Source organism: Salvelinus alpinus, chromosome 3, assembly GCF_045679555.1.
Source record: "Salvelinus alpinus chromosome 3, SLU_Salpinus.1, whole genome shotgun sequence".
Classification (NCBI taxonomy): Eukaryota; Metazoa; Chordata; class Actinopteri; order Salmoniformes; family Salmonidae; genus Salvelinus; species Salvelinus alpinus.
Window position 1 is genome coordinate 40,160,441 of NC_092088.1, and position 11,263 is coordinate 40,171,703.

Here is an 11,263-nt window from a genome sequence, read left to right on the forward strand (position 1 = left end):
TGAAAAACGCTTAGAAAATCTGAAATATGGTCTGAAATCACAAGAACTGGGTCTTTCCATTGCTATGCTTTGTCTATTTTTATGAAATGTTTTATGATGAGTAAATTGGTCATACACGTTGCTCTATCTAGTAATTCTAGTCGATTTGTGATGGTCGGTGCAATTGTAAACTGTGATTTCTACCTGAAATATGCACTTTTTTCTAACAAAAACTATCCTATACCATGAATATGTTATCAGACTGTCATCTGATGGTTTTTTTTATAGGTTATTGGCTATCAATATCTTAGTTGAGCCGAATTGGTGATAGCACCTGAAGGAGTAAGAAACTGATGGAGTTAGAATAGTGGTGTATTTTGCTAACGTGTTTAGCTAATAGATTTACATATTTTGTCTTCCCTGTAAAACATTTTAAAAATCTGAAATGGTGGCTTTATTCACAAGATCTGTATCTTTCATCTGGTGTCTTGGACTTGTGATTTAATGATATTTAGATGCTACTATCTACTTGTGAAGCTATGCTAGCTATGCTAATCAGTGTGTGGGGGGGGTGGGGGGTGATCCCGGACCCGGGGTAGAGGCTCGTGAAAGGTTAATGAATTACAGTGCTATCCTAATATTCTCTCAGTTCATCACAATTATATAGTGTCTCTAGCGGTGTCTCCTAACCAGCCTTGGGCTCCCAGTTGGCCCGAAGGTTATCTTAAGAGCGGGTAAGGTGGCGATGATGGGACTGGCTTCCTCTCTCACATCAAAACATACCTGCAGATGAGAGACAGATGGATACAGACAGAGCATGATTAAGCTTTGTTTTTTTTATTATAACACGGTCAGTCATCATAATCATCAGGAGGTGAAATGCAAAACTGACCTTGGATCATTAACTCTGGGACTACTACATCCCTATCTGTATTTCAATGTTAAGCATTTCTTTAATAATAGTGCCTGTTGAGCCGACCAATTGACCTCTCACCTATGATCATGCTGTGCTCTCTGTGTCAGCCAGTTCAGGGGTTCACCAACACAGCTGATATAGCATAGAGGATTTAGGGAGAAGGGGGAGAGGGATGAAGTGAAGGAGAGAGACTGTTACTGAGAAAATAAGGTAGTTAAAGAAACTGTGATCAACAGGAATCTGTGTGTGTGTAGTCTCACCTGGTGTCCACACTAAGTGACTACAGAGTACTTTATGCTGAAAAACAGAAGATAATGTCATTATTAAACTTTTACATTACCAGATCACAAATGAATACATAAATACCACTTGAAGCTTGATGATGACTTGATCATTTAAATCAGTTGTGTAGTGCTAAGGCAACAGCTGGGGAGGTGTCAGGTTCGCCTCTGTACTTAAAGGGTGATTATTCCAACTCTCTGTGAAACTCTGCAGATCTGCCCGCAGACGAGGTAGGAACACATATCCCACACAGAAGAGGTGGATAGAATTTGACAGGTCAAGGTAGCCTTCTTCCTCCAAACTGTGCAGCAAGTTGTAGTACTGACATGTCACAGCACTCCAAACATCTGTCCATAAGCGTTCCACTCTAACAGAGAGAAAGAAAAAGATTTGTGGTGGGGGGTGGCTAATCTCTGGGGTCCTGTGGTCTTCCTCCATGAATAGTGAACACTAAGGTGGGTCCGAGGTTATAGAAATGCAAGTTGCGTGTGCCTCTGAGTGGTTACTGACTGTATGTGATGCAGACACCTATCTGAGTGTACCTGAAACATTTAAATATAGAGGGCTATGTGTCTCACCACTTGGTTATTGCAAGGCTAACCCCCAGGGAAATCATGACTTGGCAGCAACTGGGGCTTGATAGTCCACTGAAAATGGCTGTGTTTATGTGGTGTAAATCTGAAAATTAGCAGCTGACATCTTTAATGAATGCACGTGAGACAGGTTCCATGTACAACAAGACAGGCAGAGAGGAAGAGCGAAAAAGAACACAGAAGAGTTTAATTACCTCTGGTTATGGACACTTTTGCCAACAATAAAGCCTGTTCATCGGACAGTGAACATACATCTGGCAATATCTACATTTTCGACCCCTTGATCAGCTCTCACTCTGAAAGTAAAGAAAATCGCTTATTTTTTGTAGATATGAAAAGAATAACTGAGATATGACTGTTCAATCTAAAGCAGGAGATGTCATTTGTAGGATACATCAAAACAGCACAGAAAGCTTAACACCAGACTGGTATTGTGGTTGTTCATTAGGTGATGGGAAATATACAATATGTATACAAAATAATATACTTACCTTCCTTGAAAATCCATCTATACCGCCAACGATGACAATGTTGTATCTTGAAAAAAAGCATTGGAATGAAAAGTGAAATGTTTAACCTATTAACCTGCTTCATTATTTATGTATTGCCAGTTGATGAAGAACAACTCCAATGTCATACATTATTAAACATTTGTCTATGAATAAGTAAGAATAAAAAAGTTTAAATAACTTCTAAGATTTGATGGAGACATTATACATCTAGTACCTTATCAATTTATGATTTTTATCAATGTGGACGAGAGACAGGGGAGCAGGTACAGAGTATTTTTGCAGAGCAATGCAACGAAGCTGGATCATTCTGGCAACGATACCTGCACCATCTACACGCTGCAAAGACTCCCTAACTCTTCGCCATTGTACACGATGGCCCATTGCTTGGAGACTTCCTTTGACCATTCTAAAGCCCGCATGGGGCATCCTTGCCTTAATGGCCCTGACTTTCTGGTCTAACTCTTCATCTGACATATCAGAATAGCATTCCCCGACAGACATATTGTGTTCTTTCATCCTTCTGTAAAAAAAGCTAACCGTTATACTGTCATGCAAAATTATTATATTTCGACTATGAAACAAATAGGACATGGTCTGCTTATGAGCTGCCATGAAAGAAAGTTTGATGAATTCAACTGAAAATGGCGAGAACAGGTGTTCATAGCTAAATGTTTTTGGTTAGCTTGAGAATAATAATTGCATGATTTATCATTCTACGGTATGTATGTATGTATGTATGTATGTATGTAATATAGTAGAATGTTATGAACCGACACTGAATCGAAGGAGCTAACTACTAGCTATGTAGAAGTTGGACGGAATAATGCCCAGTGCTGCTTACCTGAGATGCCATCATGACACAGTCCTTCGTAGGTGTCCGCTATGACTTCCTTTGTGTTGGAAAGAAAGGCTGAACAGTATCCGTTGTAGCCAAACTGACACTCAAAAAATTGCCAAAATGGAGGGTGGTTGAAAGCGAAATACATTTTTTGTTTTCAAAATAATTTTGGGGAATAAAATGCATAACGTTTTGAGCTCTATTACAAAATATTTGATTGCCTCGTTTTTTCTTTCAGAACAATTATTTTTGACTGAAAACCCCCCCTCCTGTCACAGACCAGATTTGCCCCTAACGACCGAGGGGGAGTTAGAGCACTGATTATGCTTTTGGTCCCAATGCACTACTGTGTCTCTAACTGACAATGAATGGGCAATATAAACCAAACAATAAACTGATAATTGTGCACGACTTCAAATGAAACAAGCAGGGAGCAGGTTTCGAACCCTCAACATTCTTGCCCGAAGTTCAGCGTGCTCAAGCCGCAGAGTCGATAGAGAGCGTCCTCGTGGTAGCTTGCTACTCAATGTAATAAAGTAATGACTTTTCAAATAAGTTACCTTACACGTTATGTTGGCTGACATTTTGTTGGCTACGCTGTCCTTACGAACCACATAGCATATCATTACAACAGTGTGTCCCGGTATGTTAGCCATCAACCTAACGTTAGTAGTTATACATCAAACTTGGCAGTATATTAACTATAGGCTATCTAACTACCCAACGTTTATTGACTTGATTATTCCCGTCATTCTTAGCTTAGCTAAATGGTATAGTCGTTGTGCGTCCTCAATGGACATTCGGGTGCTTTTCGTAAATTCGCTCTGGCTATCTACTCTGATTTCAGAGCACTCTCGTCTGAGTACGAGAGCGCAGAATAATGAATTTACGAGCGCTCAACACCTGTTGAATATGGTCAGTGTCAGTAAACGTCTGTAAAAAAGCGTAATTAAATTGTTTCCAGCAGCATAGTTACAGTCACCAACGCTCTGGTTAACACAAAAACTGCCTAACCAGTTTTGCTAGGGCGAGTAAAATGGTCAGAGTGGTCTCATTTGTGTCTGGAAGTAGCTAACAAGCTAGCCAACGTTAGCTTGCGTGCTTGAGAATTTAACAACACACCCAAAGTCGAAAAATGTCTAACTAATAATTTGTGATAACTAGCGAGCAAGAGGTTGCATCGCAACAGTATCAACTTCCGGGTAGAGAAGTAGAGAAGGCAAAGAGCAAGTATGCTCAACTGAAAGTTCGGTTACACTACAATTAGGGTGTGGAAATGTTATGCCCCTTAGATATTAATTTAGAGTCCTCCAATCCTCTTATGCTGTAGCCTACTCCCGACCTTCACGTTGTACGGCGCCATATTTTCCATTCCATCCTAATGGAAACCCCGAGGGTTTCAATTTTCATTTTTCTTGGAATAGAAACACCATAATATTAATCAAATTAATTAAGACAAATTTCTTTAAAATCAATCCCATTTACTATGTTATTTCAAAATAAAATAAAAAATCTCTGGTAATGCCAATATGGAAGACTATCAAATGCTTCTCAAAGATGCCCTCTGGTGGTCAAACTAGCACTAACTCGCATTAACAGAAGAAATGTCTGACAAATAAATAACGTGCCACAGAATGCTGCAGCAGCCCGCAAGGTGTGCGTGCGGAACCACTGTCATTTCCCAGTACTTTGCAGAGGGAAAGTGGAGAGAGTACTAAGGGCAGTAATTGACATTGTACACTAACGTCTCTACACTGTTTCACCGTCATTGTTCCATCGATGAGTGGCAGCGACATGTAGCAATCACAACGTTTTAAACCAAAAAATGTACAGACCAAAAATGAGAACACCAGCAATTATGAAGAAAGATAACAATTCCCAGAATTAAAGCACATATGGGAAAGGAAAGTGAGAGGATGCATTGAGTTGAGGAACCATTCTAAAGCTTCCGGCCTGGAAATGTGAGTTTATACCAATGTGATTTATGTTTGCATTGTGCTAAATGGGGTGTGAAGCCAGTCTTTCCTTTTCAATTTTAATCATTTGATGATCTCTCGTTGGGGATGGCGGTGGTGGAGCAGCACTCCACTGTTAACGGGGCCCATGTGTTGGAGTGTATGGAGTATTGAGGGACAAAGGTGGGCGAGGCTTTCTGCTCTAATTGATATCCCCATTGTTCCTACTCTGTCATCCATGGCCCACTGCCTATACCACAATAGCAACTCCATTGGATGAATGTGTTACAATTCACAAAGTATATCAGCGCAGAGCTGTATGTCTTAGTGAAATAAAATGTGACAGCGGGAACTATTGAGGAACTTGAATCAGTAAAATCATCCTCTCAAAAGTCTGCCTACATTATGCTTTGTCCATTTCCTCACTCTGCTCCTTGGTCAGTACGTGTCACATTGTGATGATGGAAACAATTTGCATAGTGAAACAGGAATGTAAAAAGTTGATTACCCTCAGCCAGACAGATTACCCTCAGCCATGCCAGGAACAGTGGGTTGAGCTAAATGGTTCAGAAAATTTCCTCAGAGAAGCAAATGATTTATTGATTCTACATTTACATACATCTTGTAAATGTATGTATATCTTTTTGACCTTGCTTTGGTTTATTCATGGAAGCCCAGATCCCCTTTGGTCTCCCATCCAAGGTTCTAACCAAGCCCAGCCTGCTAAGCTTTGATATTTGTCAGCAGTAGTGTAAAGTACTTAAGTAAAAACACTTTAAAGTACTACTTACGTCGTTTTTTGGGGTATCTGTACTTTACTTTACTATTTATATTTTTGACAACTTTTACTTTAACTTCACTACATTCCTAAAGAAAATTATGTACTTTTTACTCCATACATTTCTCTGACACCGAAAAGTACTCGTCACATTTTGAATGCTTAGCAGACCAGGAATATTGTGAAATTCACGCACTTATCAAGATAACAAGTGGTCATCCCTACTGCCTATGTTCTGGCCTACTCACTAAACACAAATGCATATTTTGTAAATAATATCTAAGTGTTGGAGTGTGACCCTGGCTATCCATACATTTTAAAAACAAGAAAATTGTGCATTCTGGTTTGCTTAATATAAGGAATTTGAAGTGATTTATACTTTTACTTTTGATACTTAAGTATATTTTATCAAATAAATGTACTTTTGATACTTAAAGTATTTGGTTTTAAATATACTTAAAACTTTTACTCAAGTAGTATTTTACTGGGTGACAAATATGACAATTGGGTACTTTTTCCATTACTCTTTGTGAGTGACTATTATCAATGTGCTATCGTGAGAATGATTGTTGAAAGATCTCCACTTAAGAACTAAATAGATTTACTATTGCTATCAAAGTCATTCCAAAGAGTAGGTTTAACAGAGCAAATGAACCGTGACCATACTTTATTACTCATATCAGGGGCGTCATTTCAGCTAAATTTCGGGTATGGCAAAGTGACAATCTTCCAAGGACTTATTTTTAAATTGAAGCTCATTTACTGCATTTCTACACAGTTTAAAAGCTATTAAATGCAATTTGGAGAACAGCAAAAACAAGCAGAATTGACTCAAGTCATTATCACCTTGTTGGTGTAGCTTCATTCACCTCAGTTAATAGGGGACTTACAGTAGAACTGACAGCATTATAACAACATGAAATGTTATAAAAAATCAGTTCATATACACCACCAAGAAGAATATGACACCATTTTCTGACAAGCCAGTATTTAGATATGGTCATTTTCATGTTTTCATAAAGCTTGGGAATGATGTATAGTAAGGAATTTGTGAAAATTCTACAGCAATACAGAGTGGGAAAGCTACCTTGCGTTTGGACAAGTAGTAGACACTGCAATAAATAAAACCGAATAAAAACATCTGTCTTGTCCAGGACCGGAGATTAGCAGACCAGTGCGCCATAGCCAATCAGAGCTACAGCAGGCCTTTATGCAAATAAGCCATTTGCCACATGGGCCTACCATCATACACTTTGAACTGGACTGTGTGTTTACAGGCAGTAGCAACAGCACGACTTTAGATAATTAGAATGCATTCACAAAAAGCCACAAAATACACCAGAATGGATTTCTGCAAATATGTAAATACCAGAGGTTTGGACTCGAGTCACATGACTTGGACTCGAGTCAGACTTGAGTCACAAATATGATGACTTGCAACTCGACTTTGACTTTAACACCAATGACTCGTGACTTAACTTGGACTTGAGCCTTTTGACTCAAACTGACCTGAATCCCAATATTAAAAATGATGCTATTAAAAAAAGCATAAACTCTTTATTTAACGAATTACAGTTTGAATCGGAGAGCAGCCAATCAAATTGTGCCAGCTGGGAAAAGGTTGTGTAACGCTCGGCACTGAAAGCGCGATGGGAAATAATAACCTGCTCGTCCTTCTACAGCTTGCTTGTCCCAACCCACGTTTTGACAACTGAATGGGAACTTCCCTGCCTGCCATCCCATTTGATCGATGCCAAAATACATTTGATTGACAACTAAGGGTGCGGTCGTAAATTGCTTCCAGTGTGTCAGAGTGCGCTCTGGGTCATTCCTAAATTCAGAGCATTGTCAGACAATCTGTTCGTAAATTCAGAGCACACACTGCACTATTGACACTGGACACTCTGGCCGAGGAGTAGGGTTGATCCAAGGATTCTTCACAACTGCAGTCAAACACCCAAGTGGCTAAAGTTGGCAAGCTTGCTAGCTACTTCCAGACACAAATGAGAGAACACCTCATTGGCCATTTTACTTGCGCTAGAAGAGCAAGTTAGGCTGTTTACATGTTAACTAAAGCATTAGTTACTAACTGTGCTGCTGACTACAATTTACAGCGCCTTCGGAAAGTATTCAGACTCCTTCACCTTTTCCACATTTTGTTCAATTACAGCCTTATTCTAAAATGGATTAAATAAATAAAAATACTCACCAATCTACACACAATACCCCATAATGACAAAGCTAAAAAAGTTTTTGGCACATTTTTGCAAATATAGTACATAAAAACAGAAATACCTTATTTAAATACAGTAAGAATTCAGACCATTTGAAATGAGACTCGAAATTGAGCTCAGGTGCATCCTGTTTCCATTGATCATACTTGAGATGTTTCTACAACCTTTCTACAACTTGATTGGAGTCCACCTCTGGTAAATTTAATTGATTGGACATGATTTGGAAAGGCACACCTGTCTACAGTATATAAGGTTCCACAGTTGACAGTGCATGTCAGAGAAAAAACCAAGCAATGAGGTCAAAGGAATTGTCCGTAGATATTCAAGACAGGACTTTGTCATGGCACAGATCTGGGGATGGGTACCAAAAAATGTCTGCAGCATTGAAGATCCCCAAAAATACAGTGGCCTCCATCATTCTTAAATGGAAGAAGTTTGGAACCACCAAAACTCTTCCTAGAAATTGCTGCCCATCCAAACTGAGCAATCGGGGGAGGAGGGACTTGGTCAGGGAGGTGACCAAGAACCCGATGGTCACTCTGACAGAGCTCTAGAGTTCCTCTGTTGAGATGGGAAAACCTTCCAGAAGGACAACTATCTGTGCAGCACTCCACCAATCAGGCCTTTATGGTAGAGTGGCCAGACGGAAGCTACTCCTCAGTAAAAGGCACATGACAGCCCGCTTGGGGTTTGCCAGAAGGCACCTAAAGACTCTCAGACCATGAGAAACAAGATTCTCTGGTCTGGTGAAACCAAGGTTGAACTATTTGGCCTGAATGCCAAGCACCACGACTGGAGGAAACCTGGCACCATCACTACGGTGAAGCATGGTGGTGGCAGCATCATGCTGTGGGGATGTTTTTGAGCTGTAGGGACTGGGAAACTAGTCAGTATTGAGGCAAAGATGAACGGAGCAAAGTACAGGGAGATCCATGCTGAAAACCTGCTGCAGAGCGCTCAGGACCTCAGACTGGGGCGAAGGTTCCCCTTCCAACAGGACAACGACCCTAAGCACACAGCCAAGACAGCGCAGGAGTGGCTTCGGGACAAGTCTCTGAATATCCATGATATCCGGGCCAGAGCCCGGACTTGAACCCAATCCTCTGCATCAACGCTCCCCATCTAACCTTGAGAGGATCTGCAGAGAAAAATGGGACAAACTCTCCAAATACAGGTGTGCCAAGCTTGTAGTGTCATACCCAAGAAGACTCGAGGCTGTAATCGCTGCCAAAGGTGCTTCAACAAGTACTGAGTAAATGGTCTGAATACTTATGTAAATGTGATATTTCCGTTTTTTATTTTTAATACATTGCTAAAATTTCAAAAAAAATTGCTTTGTTATTATGTGGTATTGTGTGTAGATTGATGAGGGGGAAAAACAATTTAATTAATTTCAGAATAAGGCTGTAACGTAACAAAATGTGGAAAAAGTCACGGTCTGAATACTTTCTGAATGCACAGTAATCACTTTTTGAATACGTTTCCTGACACCAGTCATAGTCAGTGGTTGTTGCGCGTTCGTAAATTCATCAGGTATTCTGCGCTCTGGCACACTCACACGAGAGTGCTCTGACATTGGATAGACAGAATTAATTTACAAATTCATCCTGGATAACAATTCTTCAAGTTAAGCATAGCTAGCTAACTAGCTAGCAAAGCAATTCCTATTTCTTACAAGATAACCAAATGACACCTGCATCTTTGGAGTGGCAGGTACCCTAGTGGTTAGAGCATTGGGCCAGTAACCGAACGGTTACTGGATCAAATCCCTGAGCTGACAAGGTACAAATATGTAATTCTGCCCCTGAACAAGGCAGTTAACCCGGTAGGTAGTCATAGTAATTAAGATTTTGTTCTAAACTGACATGCCTAATTAAATAAAGGTTAAATAAAATAAATAAAACATATCTAGCTGTAGCCACCAAAAAACAATGAGGGGAAAAAGTAGGTCACTCACCCACTGCGCCAATGACATGACATCCTCCCAGCAGCTTTGTTTTTAGCTTGCTAAATGAATATTTACTTAAATAAATACCCTTGCTAGTTTGACTGTATTGACATTCCCAGCCTTACTAGCAAAGCAATTCTTATTTCTTACTACATAACCAAATTACATTGAGTCATTGAAACTAAAACAGTGAATTACATTAATCATGCATTGAACTGGCCTCCCGGGTGGCGCAGCGCTCTAAGGCACTGCAGTGCTTGAGGCGTCACTACAGATCTGGGATTCATCCGTTTTTGTACAAAATATTGAGTCATTGAAACTCAAACAGTGAATTATATTAATTATACATTGAACTGGCCTCCCGAGTGGCATAGCGCTCTAAGGCACTGCAGTGCTTGAGGCGTCACTACAGATCTGGATTCGATCCCAGGCTGTGTTGCAGCTGGCTGAACCGGGAGACCCATGAGGCGATGCACAATTGGACCAGAGTTGTCTGGGATAGGGAAGGGTTTGGCCGGTCGGGATGTCTTTTTCCTATTGTGATCTAGCGACTCTTGTGGCAGGCCGTGCACATGCATGCTGACACGGTCGCCAGTTGTATGGTGTTTCCTCAGACAATTTGGTGGGGCTGGCTTCCGGGTTAAGTGAGCAGTGTGGCTTGGCAGGGTTGTGTTTTGGAGGATGCATGGCTCTCGACCTTCAGCTCTCCCATGTCCGTATGGGAGTTGCAGCAATGGGACAAGACTGCAATTACCAATTGGGGAGAAAAAGGGGTAAAAAAAATAATAAATAATGCAATGAACTGCATCCATCTATTCTGCCTTAATGTACGTCATGGGATTTTGAGTCAAAAACTTCTCATGAAGTTGGTTTTGTATTATAAACTGGGAGTTTGACATTTTTTACTGATATTATGATTGTCTGTTTCATATCTGCAAAGTAGTTAAAACGCTGTCAGTTCCACTTTAACATTCTACAAACATGTGATACAAGAATTACCTGCCCGCTACACACTAGCTCAGAACCGGGATCAAAACTCTAGCTTAGTTTCATGTTGAGTCAAACAGCAGTTACCATCTACTACAGACATCTTTACTTCTGCAATGTGTTGAGAAAAAGTCCCACTGTTCCCTGCAGCTGCGTCCATGCACTCTCCACAGAGAGGAAAAAGCGAAGCGAGAAGTTTCACTCTCGACAACGTCTGTCTAAAATAAGCCCAATTATTTTT